We start from the raw sequence: 15,770 nt of genomic DNA, 5'->3' as shown, positions 1-15,770 counted from the left end.
TATTTTTATGCATTTGCATTCCATAACACAAACAATATATGTGGTTGAGCCACCACACTGCATGTACAAAGCAGCCTCATCAGTGCTGATGCCACAAGAAGGTTGTTTTTGAGGGCAAGGAGGTCAAAAACCTCTCCAACAATATCTCCATTAAAAGGAAGAAGGAGAAAATGCCCAAAGTATGCTTTTTAATACTGGGTAATAAAGATCTCTCAAGGCCTGACTTCTCCTCACTGGTTACACCACTGAGTCCTAACACTGCCCACAGAAAACCTTCATGCCTGTCTTCGACCTTGCAGAACCAGACTGCAAGGGCTACCACCACACACTGGATCAACCTTCATCCAGGATAAATCAGCCCAGTGGCCTGCAACATGGTACTTACAAATGCACAGGGGTATTCCCCAACATCTTCATGTTTAGTCTTGGCTTTTTGGTGTATGGGATCTGCACCTGTGGGAGACCTTACCCTTTCCTGCAGAGTCAAGTCCTAAGCCCTCCATTGAGAATTCTAGAGAAGGGTATTGCAGGCTCCAGACTTTAAGGTACTTTGCTCAGTATTAGTCAAAATATCTCATTCTTTTTAGGTGTTTAAGAGTTAGTTTTTCCTATCCACAGATCTAAAGAGCCATGTATTCAGTGAGTGTAAGCAAGAGCTCTTCTACTGAACCTGTGTTTAGTTACAAGTCAGAGGAGTACCAAGTGAAAGCAGGCATGTGTTGGGAGAAAACAGGAAAAAGAAGCAGGAATCAGTGAGCAAAAGCTAACATGCATTTGGAAAGTTTCAGCAGAAATAAGACAGTGGCAGCACTGCAGAAAGTGAATAATTCTATGCATTGCAGAAACAGTTACAAGAAGTACTGGGAGAATGTTATGCAACGCTAACTTTGACTTATCACATAACTTAGCACATAACACCAATAAGACCCTGCAGAGAGACTATTTTGGCAAGTAATTTGCCCTCTCTGACCTGCCTGTAATCCGTGATAGCACTCTCATTGCTTTAGCGCTGAGTGGACTGGAAAAGAGACAGAAAAGAATGTCTTCTGAAAAAAAGAAAAAGGGAAAAGTCATCCCTACAAAGGAAAATCAAACACTGACAAGTCACATAATGAGTAAGTAGAAAAGTTTCTGTCTACCTGCTCCTTTGTTATCTCTGGGTATGGCTTTTCCCCTGGACCCCTTTGCACCAATTCCTTTGCTTTTGGATAAAGTTTCAGCCAGGGGCACTGAGCAGTGTTTCAGAGGAGTTTCTAGTTTGGTTGCCTCCTTGTCCTAGGGGTTATGCAAAGGTTTTCCTGAACCTCAGAAGCGTGTCTTGGATGAGCTGGACAATATCTGTCACATAGGGGCAGGTCATCAGGGATCCAATTTCACAGTCATGCCAAAAACCAATTCAGACCTATGCTGACTATGGATAAATGAGCTGCCTAGGAATAAGAATATTGCTTTCTGTGAGAAGGAATATTTGCATATGGAGAATTAGCCAGTGGCAACTGGTCTGGCCATGTCTGTAGCTTTGTGTCCTACTCAGAGGTTGGATTCGAAGAGGAAAAACCTAAGGAATCTGAGCAACTCCAGCTTTCCACACCAAAACAACTTTTAAAATCTGTAAAGGTCTGCCTCAACATGCCAAAAATATATTTTTAGTCCTCATCTCCTTTTTTCCTTCTCCTCAGTAGCATTTTTAGGGAAGAGAGCATCTCCTAGGAAAATGTGTGCTCTCATTAAGATAAATTTGTTCTGATTCGGAGGCTCAGCCCAGCTTTTGTGACAGATCTCACCTCAGATCAGTGCAACTTATTCCTCTAAGATGGGATGGCACATCTGCCTATGGATTGTGAGCCCTTGGACGGACTGTGGCCAGTACTTGGGCTGGCAATTTCTTTCCTGTTGAGTTTTTATCAGGGGAACCTTACAAGCTCTATGCAGACACACAGAACAATGAACTGAAGTCTTTGACCAATGAAAAGGAGGGTGACACAAAAGGAACTGCAGAAAGCCTTCCTCCCTGAACTTTATGAACCACTCAGACCACTGGCAGCATCCAAATGCATTGCATGCAGCTCTGGCACACAGCTTGCCTCCTAGTTGCTGAGATGGGTTTCATTTTCCCTACGGCATTGCATCCACAAAAACAAGGTTTCTAATACTGTATGAATTAGGAGTGCCTGGTGTATAGGTTGGACACCTATCAAGCAGTAGCACAGAACACATGCCACACACCCTATTTCTAGAGGAATTCACCTGCTTTAGTTGCTGTCATACTGCTCCCCAGCTCTGCCAGGCACTCCTCTGCATCAACTGCTGTCTGCCAGCCCTTGTAGGGCTGGGATATGCTCCCAGACCAGTATTTCAAACCACTGATGCTCAGGAGACACAGGCATGTGCACACCGTCTCCTCAGAGTTTTCATCCCAAATGCTTGCTTATGCCTTCCTTTTTTCCCATCTCCTGGGCACATTCTTGAATCCTGCAGCAGGAGCTCATGTGTGCGTTCCCGTGCCCTTGAATCCATTAACTGTAGCAAAGTGATTAATTATTTTAGCCTCTTTATGGCATCACTGTTAACTTACTGCACGTTGATACTTCCAGTCATATAAATGATAATCTTAAAATAAGGACCTGTTATTGAACTATTTATAGTCAGAGCTGTATGGAGCAGAAAAAGATCCAAATGGGCATAAGAAAGCAACAAAAGTTAATGATTCAGAGACAAAATACTATATTTTAATCTACAGGGTGTGTGACAAACCCAAGTAATTAGAAGCTAAAAGGGTACAGGACCAAGACAAGAGCCTCAGGACGTGCCTTCAAACGCTGTAAAATTAGCACTGTCTCAGAGGGAGCTTTGCTATTGCTGAAACACACAAGTGAAAATGTGAAGACTCACCCTGCCCATACCCACAGCATTTATTTTCACAGGAGTCTCGGGGGAGGGAAGTGGGGAGGGGATGAGGAGATAGCTGCCCCTGCAGCTGAGAGGGGGCACGCCTGCCCAGGGTCCTCCCTACCTGGCCATGGAGATGGGGCTGCCCCACAGGCCTCGACACCCCAGGGGGAGTGCCGATTAATCCAGTCCTTGAGGGCTGTGCTTTGGCCAGGGGCTTTCCTCCTGGTCCTGCAAGCTGTCAGGTTAACCTGTGGGGGTTTTCTTCCCCCATTCTATCTCCACCTGTCTACACTGAACTGACAAACTTGATGGCAATGAAGGTTATACATACAAAATATTTATATATACTCTGTGCACCTTTCTACTGGCACATCTTCCTCCCACACAATGTTACTGAACACTCATACAAGGAGGTCTCCTAGAAACCTGCACATCCTCTCCTTACCTGTAACCATGTCTGCTTCTCTCCACAAATTGCTTAGACCAGGACCCTCTCTCCTGCATTGGCACACAGCTGTAGTGGGACACTTCTGCATGAAGCTGCCAGGACCAGAGGCCATACATGTAGTCCTCTCCTCCTGCCGTATTCACCCCATCCCCTCCTTGTATTTTGAGTTTGGGAATCATTCGTATGCAGAGAACCATCCAGCTGCTCAACTCTTCACTGCCCATAGCTCAGCAGGGGTCAGTGAGCGAACTCTGTGCTGTGGGACCCACAAGGGCACAACACAAAAGTCAAGCAAAACAAGCGCCTGTTTAGGAAAGATAGCTCAGAGGTTTTCACCCCATGATTCATTCAGCCTTATTCAGGTTATTTCCACTCACTAATGAGAGGGAAATGTGAGCGAGGACTGAGAACAATTAAAGCTTGAGCAGCTGTAAAGTGTTACACTAAGAGCAAGATATCTACTTTTTTTCAGTAATTAATTTCTAATTTTAAAATGTTGATTTCATATTCAGAACAGAATAGCATAGACTAGGCTAGGCTAGACTAGACCAGACGAGACTAGAAAAGAAGAACAGAACAAACAGAACACTTCTTTTTACCAACACTGCACTGTGACTAAGTGACATTTATTTAATTGCCTTCTTTTACTCTCAAAGTAGCTGAACCACTTCAGGGCATTGTAAGGCTAAATATATCTGGATTTCTTAGTTCATGTCTTCTCAACTAATGGAAAAATGCATAGTATTTTCATTTCTCCTTTTTCTTTTTTTCCCCTGGACTCCACTTAAACAAAACTGAAGTTCTGTAATACAATTGTTAAATACAGGTAAACCGTAAGAAATTAGTTGTACTTTATATGTACTACATGATATAACCAATGAAAAATTAATTACTGGAGTAAAACTAATGAGTGCTCTACACAAAACACAGGTCTTGAGCTGCACACTGGCTGGAACTGCTAATAAAGACCTCTCCAGGTCTTCCAAGGCAGCACTAGGTCTTCATACGTGGGGATCTGGCAGCATTGATGGGTAAGTTCCTCCCTAGGAGGGTGGTGGCGTGGCTTATGACATGCAGTGAGGATGCTTGCCACCAGGCCACTGAAAGTGCTGGTTTCCCCCACAAGGGGCTGGGGAAAGGAGTAAACACAAGTCAAGGAAGAGGAAAAAGAGTAAGGAAAAGGAGGGAAAGGAATGCTTTGAGTTGAGTTAGCTGAGTTCCTTTAACTGAGCTTTTTTGACTGGGTGGTTTTGCTTAGCATGAATAGTGTCTGAGCATGGGAAGCTGAAACTGCTGGAGCCTTAGACTAGTCAAGCAGCTAGCTCCACCTAGATAAAGCTGAACTTAATTTGAAGCCTTTGCTTAGTTATGTAAATTAAGACCTTGAAATCAGTGCAAACTGGAAGATGAAGGAACTGCATCCCTTAGCAAGGAACATTAAGCGGGAAAGTTAGGTAGGAATTTTGCAGCACCAAAGAAAGAACCCAGCAATGGACAAGCAGACTATTTGCACCAGAATTCAACACTGGATGAATGGTCTGGAGCCTGGAAGGTCAGAGTATAAAAACCCAGGGATTTCCTTGCTCTGGGTCCCTCTCCAAAGGCAACCAGCTTGAGCTGCTTCTATTCCTGTGGTACCTGCGAGCAGGGTATACTGCCAGGCAAGTTACCCTACATTTATGATGAACCTAGAGCTGCCTTTTGGCAGGAACCCAGTAGGAAAATCTGGAAAAGAGCCTACCAGTGGGGCTTTGCTGTGGGTGCAATGGAAAGACTGGCCGTGTGTTTTGGTCATTCTCCCGTCATACTAATTTCTCCCTTAATAAGTTCATGAAGGTGTCAAACCTGAGATCAAATGCAGCAGAAGTCACGCTAAAATTACTGGCTATGAACAAAGGCACAGCCTGGTTCAAGCCAGAGGACAAAGTGGGTCTATGTCTTGCTGAGCATCATGTTTCATGATATTTTGCTGCACTGCTCATAAAGTTTGAAAGCTGCATTTTTCTTCTGTGGAGATTTCAATTTCTTAAAAGCCTACCATTTTACCTGAATCCTAGATGCCTTTAAAGTTGAATTGTACTAAATAAATGACACCTGATCCCCACTGCCCCCCTTCAAAAAAAAAAAGAAAAAAAGAAAAAAAAAGGTAGACTGTAAAAATGTGTTTTGTTCTCTTTGGCTTGGGTCAGTGAAGGCATTTCTGATTAATTAGGGAGTTGATGTTCCCAATTTGCGAAAGGACACAAACCCACAAAAGTAAATGGAGAATGATAGCTGAAGTGAAAAGTGCTTCTTGGGCAGTTGTTCTTAGTTATCTTTTCACCACTTCAATTTGGGGAAGATTTTGACAAGCTGATGAGCAATTAATGCACAGGCAAAAGACACATATGTGTCATAAAAAGTATCTGTGAGTCTACAAGCATCCTCACCTCTGCACAGCAAAGTAATGTTCCCTTAATTGTCTTGAAACATCAGCTCCATAATTAGAGCAGAGGAACAACATGTGCAACAGGAAAGTACTAACTAGTATGTATGAGGTGTTTAGGGTTTAGGTGTGCACACAGTTGCTCCAGTCTGAGGTGGTGCAGAGCTGTAGCACAGACACTCACACCCTCCCACACAGGCAGCTCAGCATCCCTTCACCACAGCAGGGTGTTCTGCACCATGCACCAGACTGCAGAGCACACCATCACTACTCTGGGGTGCATAGGAAATGAGACCCATGTAGGTCCAGGCTGCACATCCGATACAACCCCACAAGCACCACCAGTGTCCCTGTACAATCCCAACAGAACACACCTAACTGTAATGTACACAAGTGTGAGAGGAGTAAAATCTTGCAAAGTCTGCCAAACATTGCAGGGTCACTTATCCAAGCCCTTTGTGCAAGAGGTAGACACAAACAGAAAATGGGATCTGAGGGAGCAGAAGCAAGGCGGTACTGGCTGGCTTACACTATGCAGGTCCATGCTCTCTAAACCTCAGAACTGTGAAAAGAGTACTCCTGGGCTTCTACTGTAAATCACAGTTTCTAGATGTCACTCAGATCCTTCAGAATTGAATTTTCATTTGATATTAGTTGAACTTCCCATCAGTCTGCCTGTACTTTGAATTCTGTCACTTGTAGTGTTTTGTCTGCTGTTTGTAGAGTTTGCTGTTCACAATTTAGTTGGAAGTCCTATCAATGCGATGAACACTACTGTTTTCTGAGATTTATATTGCTACCTTGTTCAAATGTATTACTTGAGCAACTACCCAGTACTAGCACAAGATTCACTTGCTGTGAGCACAGGAGATGAAGTCAGGAATGTACTCCAAGAAGTTGCTTTCTGCTGTGGCAGCAGCTGTAAAAAGGTTCTGTATAAACTTCAGATGTAAACTGCAGGCAAACCATACTCTTGTAATCAGCATGTGCATCACATCATAAAACTTTAAAAAAGTGCAGTGATGCTGCTTTCAAGAACAGTTCAAACAGAAGAATCTTTTCAGTGTAAACAGAAATACTAATCCAGTAATGATAAAAAATGTCTCCTTGATCAAAAGATGGAACTGGCTACTAGAAGTAGAAAGAGCAAGTTTGTTCCTGGGAGGTTCTCTAGCAAATGGAGAGAAAAGAGTCATTAATCCTGTTTAATTTTGTAGGAGTCCTGTACACATACACATATTATCGAGAACCACTTATGTTTTTCTTTAAAGAACCAGGAAGCAAAACATTGCAAATTGGCATTCCAAAATGAAATAGTTACTTCATTGGCCATTATTGGCACATATTGGGCTTCTGATCTATTCAGGAAGATACCAAATTCATACATTTGGTTTGTGATTATTGAGCAGAAATTGTATAAAGTGATGCAGGGTTTGGATTTATTCTAAGGAACATTTTGGTTTTGTTTCAATGAAAGCAATTTTATTTTTTCTGAGTTATGTAATGTTTTCTAGGCAGATGTTTCTACATAATTTGTACCCCAGATTTATCTACTGGACACAGAAAAATTGCATACCTGGTGTCCTGTCTACACAGTCATACATAATAAATGTCTCTATTTGAATACTTAATAGACACAGAGGGCAAGAGAGCAAGACTGTTCCTAGTTTTCAGGGTATAACAGAAGTGCCTTGCTCTGATTCCCCCTATCTTGCAGCAGGGCTGGAAACAGTGATTTCTGCAACCCGGTGTCACAGTCTCAGTCCAGCCTCCTCCCTTTGCACAGACACTTACTTGCAGCTATTGCATGTTCTGTCTCAGGTAGATACTGTGAAAACATTAAAGGATAAAACAAATTTGTGACAGAGACACTCATCACATAAGAAGGAAAAGTATGAAATCAGCATGGTTTAATTTGTTTGGTTTAATGATCCTATTTCTTCTTAGAGCAGTTGGGGTCCCCTCTTTCTGTTCAAAGCCTGACCCCTGTCCTCTGCTGCTCAGAGCGGGTCCCGGTTTGCTCTCCTGGTGCTGCCTGTCCTGCCCACTGGAGGAAGCCAGGCAAGGAGCTGACAGCAGGGCCGGCTGTCGATACTCAGGGGCTGTGGGTTTCTGGGGGCAGCAAGGGATTTCAAGGTGCACAGCAAGTTGCCGCTGGAGGGACGCAGTGAGTTCCTTTGCCCTGAGACAGTCTGAGGCTGGGTGCCCGTCCTTGAAGGTAGCTCTTGGCCCTTGGTGCCCACGTGTGCCTGGTGTGCCCCAGCCTTTCACACGCTTAAATCCTCCCAGTATGCTCAGCTCGTACAGCTTCAAAGTATCCATACTGCAGTCCAGCCCCCACCGACAGGTAACTGATTGGATTAGGAGTCCTGGCTGACAGCATGTCTGCTCAGCTGTGCGGGCTCATCAACCTCCCCATTCTGCTTGCTAATAAATCTGGCACCAGGGACCATTCCGCTTGATGATCTATCCTTGGGGAATTTTTAAGGATTCACTCTGAGGAAACTACTTGGAGTCTATTAAAATTGAAGCTCTGCTATTGTCGTGTTGTCCTAGAGAGTCACAGGAGGGGCTTGTCCTCCAGGTGGAGGTAGCTATTACATACTCAAGTGAAAAAATAGACCCTGCTTTTGGAAGACAGGCATCCCCACCTGCAAACGGAATGGAAGAACCCATGCTTATCTCCCAGCCTGTCACGTTAAGGCACGAGCCTGAGGAAAGAACACGATGCTGTATCACAGGCACTGCACTGTGGCTCTGCTGCTGAAGATATGTGCAATGCCTTTGCTGAAAGGATTAAACAAAAGGCTAACTATCATATCTGGGTTCTCAGTCATCAGCACAGCTCTGCCATTTATGCTCCTCAAATACGCATATTGCCAGAGAGCTTTCCAGGCTGCAGGAACCCAGCCTACTTCCCCAACCTGCTACAGGCCCTGCCTTCACTAAGGCTTCATGACTCAACCATGCCAGAGTTTGTATTGCTCTGCTTGCAGGGTGGGCTTCTGCTTTAATACATCTACTTGTAATCAGCTTGTAAAGGACACTACCTGAATGAACAGGAAGACAGCAGTTGTGGCATCTGTAATACCTGTATAGGAGATGTACAAATAAATTGGAGTTTTCATTCTTTTCTTGGACTTGCTTTTGGAGAACTAAAGGGAAGCAACCTGAGAAGCGCTGAATGCAGCAAACAATGGAAAATCTTCCAGGTTGTTAAGCTGCTGCAGCTTTTGACTCAACCTCCACATCAAAGTTCCATAAAATCCAATTTCCTTTGTTGTTTAAAGTTAATGAATGCAGAGTCACAGGCTGAGTTGTTGCAAAATATTACTGTGAGGTTTTAGCATTTGTTTTCACCAAGTAGCCTGCAGAAGCAAAGTCTGAATCCATGACAGGCTTGGGAGAACCTTACAGCATCCCTGTATCAATGAACCACCTGAAGCATTCAGGCTATTCAAATATCTGGCACATTGGTAATGCATTTGTAAATAACTCAGAAGGAAGGAAAAGTGTGTTTGATTAACCAGATTAGATTGTATAAATACTAAATAATTTAAAATTATGGACAGTCTTAATAACTAGAGAGAACTGTTCTTCCCTGAGCAAAGATCCATTTCTTTCTGAAGCTGAGCCACCCTCACGGAGGTTTCCTCAAATGCTTGGTGCTGTCTAGAGATTTGAGTTTGTGCCTGGATGCTGTCCCCGTGTCTCTGTCTCCCATTGAAGAGAGGCTTGAGTACTGGGGCTCTAGGAGGTTCTGAGCATGGGGTGGGGGCTCAAAGCAAGGGAAGCTGGTCTTTCTAAACACCTTGACATGAGTTGTGCCTCTAGATAGGAGGAATGAAGAAAGGAGAAACAGCAGAGGCGTTTTCTGTATCTAGAGAGCTTCTCTCCATGCTGTAGGCTTGGGACAACTGGGTCTTTTCCACTGGTAGGCCCTCTGCTGTTCTACTGTAGCTTCTTTCCTACCTGCTTCTTTTTTGGTAGATAGAAACTGAAAGCCCTTTTATTTATCAAGATGCCAATAACAGCTCTGCTCACTACAGTTTAAATTCCTGTGGATGCTCATGACAGCTATTACCTCCACAAACACAGGCATCTGTCTTCCAGAGTGCTTGGTGTGCTGAATGAAAACTCACTTTCTCTTAGTTTACTACAGTGGCAGAAAGAAGTCCCAGAAAATGTCCATGCTGTTGGGTTTTAGAAGTTCTGGAATAGCAATGGAAAACAACAAATATATGATAAGTTTTTTGCATATCACTTTATAAACTTCTTCTTAGATACTTAGAGCAGAAATCCAAAAGCCAAGGACTGCCTGTCATTGCATTATTTCAACTTTTCATCAGTTCAGCTGTGAGGAGCATACTAAGCTCAGCCTCCTTGCAGTGTGGGTGCAAATCTTGTCTGCTCACTGTGCATAGCTCAGCCTGAATTTAAAGTTTAGGTCCTTTTGCATATTGCAGCTAATCCCCGATAGAGCTGAATCTGGCCAGGGGCATCAAAGACAGCAAGAAGGGCTTTTATAAGTATATAGGAGACAAAAGGCAGACCAGGGAAAATGTGGGCCCATTGCTCAATGATATGGGAGACCTGGTTACACAGACATGGAAAAGGCTAAGGCACTGAATGCCTTCTTTGTCTCAGCCTTTACTAGCAAGACCAGCCTTCAGGAATTCCAGATCCCAGAAACCTGGTCAGGGTATGGAATACTTTAAGCAGACTGAACATACATAAGTCAAGTGTTGATATGTGCTGGTGTGGAGGGAGCTGGCAGATGTCATTGCAAGGCCACTCTCTTTTGTGCAAGGCCACATAATCTTTTGTCAATCACGGAGATGGGGAACATTGCTGTGGAGACTAGAGGAGTGCAAATGTCACTCCTGTCTTCAAGAAGGATGACCCAGGGAACCATGGGCTTATCAGCCTTACACTGATCCGTGGGAAAGTGATGGAGCAACTAACCTTGGAACACTGGACATTACAGGCAAAAACCCTCATCAGGAGTAGTCAGCATAGCTTCACCAAGGGGAGAAGAAGTGATTGGCTTGGTAGATAAATGGAGAGCAGTGGCTACTGTATACCTGGACTACAGTAAGGCCTTTGACACTGTTTCCAATAAGAAGTAGGAGCTGGCTGAGCAGTGTGTAGGGTTGAAAACTGGTTGACAGGCCAGGTCCAAAGGGTGGTAATCAATGGCATAAAATCTACTTGGAGTCCGTTATGTAACAATCTACCCAGGGGCCAATACTGGGTCCACTCCTGGTTAACATCTTCATTAGTGTTCTGGATGAGGAGGCAGAGCGTATTCTCAGCAAGTTTGCAGATGACACCAAACTGGGAGGAGTAGCTGATTTGTCAGCGAGTCATGCTGCCATCAAGAGGAACCTCAACAGGCTGGAAAAATGGGCACTCAAAAATCATGAAGTTCAGCAAGGGGAAGTGCAAAGTCCTGCACCTGAGGAGTAACATTTGCAGCCACTTGAATGGCAGGCACCTGCCTGGTGATGATTTCAGCAGGGAGGCAAGTGATCCACTGTGTATGCAGACATGTCATACTTAACAATTTGAAGACTCGGGTGAAGCTTGTATTGGGCAGGAAGAACCAAGACACTGCAAGAGGAGAACCATTTTATGAAGTTTTGATAGAAAATTTTGGGTCAGAGAAGCAGACTTGGGAGTAACAGGAAAGGGACCTGTGTGGGGTCCTTGGCATCTTCTTCATTTGAACACTCAGATACCTCAGGGAGGCACCAGAAGCACAACAGCAGGGTGCTCTCCAACAGGTTACAGAGAGACCCCTTGTGCAGCTTGTTTCATGGCTTTTGTTGCACTGGTGTCTCCAGAGTGGGCACAGGACAGTCAGGGCTGATCCTTCTTTTCCCATGCCCCCTGTGCTCTGCCTTCTCCTCTTGGTTCATCCTGTGATGGTCCATCTCAGCCTGCTCAGCACTGGGGTGGCTGGAGTCCCCTTTTCTTCCTCGGCACCCTTTGTGGCAGTGGGTGGGCTGCATACCAGTGGGATGCTGACTTCAGGGTGCAGGCAAGCTGCTAATGCCATGGCACTTCCGAGGTGCTTCAGCATGAGAAAGAGCTTCAGCCTCAGCCCAGGCACTGCCCAGTGCTTTACACAAGGCTGGTCTGTTGGGTGCATGCACACACATTCCCCATGTATATTCCTATCCAATGCCTTGTGCAAAACAACCCCGAATAGCATGTGACAGCTGAACCCACAGAGGGATGCTCACAGGTGTGGTTACAGGCAGGTGATGCCCACAGCATACATCCCATGCTGTGGCTGAAGTGGCTTTGGAAGGTAACTCAGGTGGTGATGGACAAACTGAGATGCCAGCCTATGCAAGACAGTCACCATGCCTTCTGAGCAGGACAAAGGAGAGAAGGAAATTCGCAAACACAGCACCTGAATAGAGTATGAGAGTATGAGGCTGCTGGAGTCTGGAACTGGAGTGCTTGCTTAATGTATGTATATAGTGATTAACCAATTAAAATGCATGCTGGTGAATGGTAACTGATAGAGAAAAAACTGGTGCCTTATATGAAGCTTTGAATCAGCTACTCACTGGGGTGAGGACAGCTGGGACTGCATCCAGAAAGCTGAAAAGCTGCTCCCCAGACCACTGTCTGGTCACCCACAAACTGCTTCTTTTCCCAACACCCTGTGGGTAGGTAGGAGTAAAGGATACCTTAGTGAAAATTCAATGTCAGAACAGGCCTGGTCAAGTGAGAGGAAGGCTGGAAAAAGCAAGGTTGTTTTTTTTTTGGTTGTTTTTTCTTTGTGGGTTTTTTTTTTGCCAGTAGCTTTTCTGCTACACCCTTGGAGGTGGTATCTGATAGCATCCTGGAGAGGCAGGTGCTGATGGGAAGTGTTCTTGGGGCTGTGTTTCAAAGGCCTCACTACAGGGGAAATAAATTGCACAGCATTTCAATGTGAGGGCTGTAGAAAGGCTGTTGAGCATTTTGGATGCCCCACAGAAAAAGCAAACCATCTGCTGGTGCACAGCCAGATATGGGAACATTCCCCGGCTGCTCTGGCTCTGGCTTGCCAAAGGCAGCTTCACTGGCGTGTCACACCCAAGCTGATCTGCATATGTGCAAATGCCTCCACAAATGTGTCATCAGCACAAGTCACTTAAAAAGTTTCTAATGGGTACCTGATATAAGTCTGGTATTGGTTTTAATTACTAAGTATGTAAAAGCTTCAGATGGAAACGGCATTCCTGAAAGACTGAAAATGAACTGTTTCACAGCTGAGCACACACCAGCTACTTGGCAGCAAACTGAGCAGAAGATGCAAGTAGAACTGCATTTTTTCTTTTGTGAAGACCTCCGCAGTAGCATCTGGTGCCTTATTACTAGGGGTGCACTTTATGAACAGCCTGGGCAGGATAGGCACAGCAATGTTAGCATCCTGTTCTTCCCTTGTTATGAGCAGCAGCAGCATGGGCACTCTGTGCTAATGAGCACAAAGAGAATTGGGTGGCTGATGGGGAACCACTGCCTTTGCCATTTGTTGTCACAGCAGGCTGACCAGACCACATGTCCTGTGGTGTGTCCTGGTGAGTGGTAAGAGCATGCACCTTTGACAGCAAGCACTGTGCACGGGGCTTGCATGATCCCTTCCTGATTTCATGGCTGCAGGTGCAATGCAGCAGTAGCAGCTCCACGCCTTGCGTCCATGGGGACTTGGTGCCTTGCTGTCCCTCCATGATGCTGAGATCCCTCCATGATCCACTGGCCTGGGATGGGGACCTATTTCAGACAGGAAAGTTACACTCTGTATTCTGCTAACCTGACCTTGCATAACCTGGATCCTGAAAGGAACAGAACCTTTCACAGAAGGAGCTTTGCAAAATTTATTTCTAAGACCAGTATTTTAGAGGAAGGGGGGAGGAGTTTCCATCTTTTGGTGCTGCTGTGTGCAGGTCCCAGGGAAGAAGCTTGGCATTGTGCCCCATTGCTGGGTTTGCTAAAAATGGGCATTAATTTTTGCAAAATTTGCAGCTTCCTTCAAACCCACCAGCATCTCTGGTATTTTTAAAGAGGAGCATGTAGTGACTGAAGTCAGGACATGAATGGTAAATGCCATGGCTGAGTGCAGGGTGCCTTGCCTGACTCAGGCTTCAAAGAAGAGAAATGCCCCTTCACACTTGTCCTGTCCAAGCCACCTGAGGAGATGATGCTGCCATTTGTTGCTGATGGCTCTGCTCAGTTACCACAGCTGCTGTTGGGGACGTGATGAGGATCATGCAGCACAAGGCCAACATGCAGAAGATGCACAGACAGACTTGCTACAGTGCCATCCATCACTCTAGCTCATTGGAGCAGGAAGGAAAAGGTGGCTTAATTTCATACCATTTCCCTCCCTGGAGTAATGAAGTCCAGCATTAAGAGGAAACCTGGGTATTATCAAGTGAACGTGAGACATGGAGCAAGTAAAACTCTGCCGCTGCACATTGTTTTTTTGGCTTTGAACCAGAGGAAGGGGAGAGCCAGCATAAATATAAGACACGCTGAGAATGAAAAGGCATGTGTTCCAAATCATATAGAGTGGTTTAGGTTGGAGAGGACCTTAAGATCACCAAGTTCCAACCCCCTGCCATGGGCAGTAACAGCTCGCACTAGAACATGTTGTGCAAGGCCCTGTCCAGGCTGGCCTTGAGCACTGCCAGAGGTGGAGCATTCACCACTTCTCTCAGCAGCCTGTTCCAGTGCCTCACCACCTTCACAGTAAAGAATTTTTTCATTATATCTAACCTAAATCTCCCCTGATTGAATTTGAACCCATTGCCCCTGGATAAATAGTTCAGTGCATACTTGTGCTGGCCTGCTTATGTCTGAGGGGCCCTCTTCTGGAGAACCAAGTATGTCCTGAAGAGGAAGAACAAAGTGCAAACTTTCTGTGCTCAGCTATTGCATGAAAGTCTTTTTCTCTCTGCTGTTGATAAGCCTGTAGTGGGGCAGGGGAGAGGAGAGGGAAAGGCTTGGAGAGGAAGGGGGTCTCCTGGATGTGATGGATCTTCTGCTGAGCACTGGAAACAGGTTGGGGTACTTAATGTCATACTGCAGCTTCCAGTCTTTAGCACTGAAGTTACACAGACAGGTCAGTGCTCAGCTTGCAGTGCTAGGCTGATAAGTTACTGAGATTTATATCTGAAAAAGAAATATGCACAAGTGTTTCTTCACTTGCTGTAATGCTGATCAGGATCAGATCTCATCCCCTTTAATTTTCTCACCTATCCTGAAACTTAAACCATTGCTGGAATAAAGCTGATGTATTTTCTCTGCAAAGTACCTTGGGAATGGAGGCCATGTCTCCTATGTCTTTTTCAGTGCATGTGTTAGCAGTTTTTTTCCAAGGAGAAAACGTTGGAAATCTGTCCTGTCAAAGCTGTCAGCGATACAGATGAGTACCTGCAGACCTCATGGCTGTCAGGTTGGCCTTGCCCTGTTCTCCCTCCTTCTTCTTCTTGCAGGATGCTCAGAGCTCACCTCCTGCCCTTGGGGCTGGTCAGGCACAGGAGACCACTGGCTCTGCTGCCACAGTCTGCACCACACGTAGGTATGCTCAGCAGGTCACCCTCAAGTGCATGTTCTGCTGTGCCTTGTACAACCTTTCTGCCCTACTCTTAAACAAGTCACTTATCTTCATTTACTCTTTCCAAGCTGATACCCATTTTGCTGATTTTACACCTTAAATTGGTCATTTTGGCCCAAATGGTTCTGGCACACTGCAACTCCCTTTTGGACTCTTTCCCCAGAGGGGAGATCCCCCTGCCACCCTTGCACTCTCCATTAGGCCCATCAGTTTCTCCTGGTTTTTCCTTGCTAGTTTAGCCTGTGGCTGGTGCAGGACAACCTTTCCCACTTCCACTGTCTACAAAGTCCAGTGGTTTCTTGCAGCATCACCTAGTTTAATCTCAGGATTCATGTGAAAAAAAGCATATGAGAGAAAGTTACAAGATCCCTAACCAAGTACTTGTTATT

Source organism: Melopsittacus undulatus, chromosome Z, assembly GCF_012275295.1.
Source record: "Melopsittacus undulatus isolate bMelUnd1 chromosome Z, bMelUnd1.mat.Z, whole genome shotgun sequence".
Taxonomy (NCBI): domain Eukaryota; kingdom Metazoa; phylum Chordata; class Aves; order Psittaciformes; family Psittaculidae; genus Melopsittacus; species Melopsittacus undulatus.
Note: the sequence above shows the minus strand (reverse complement) of the source record.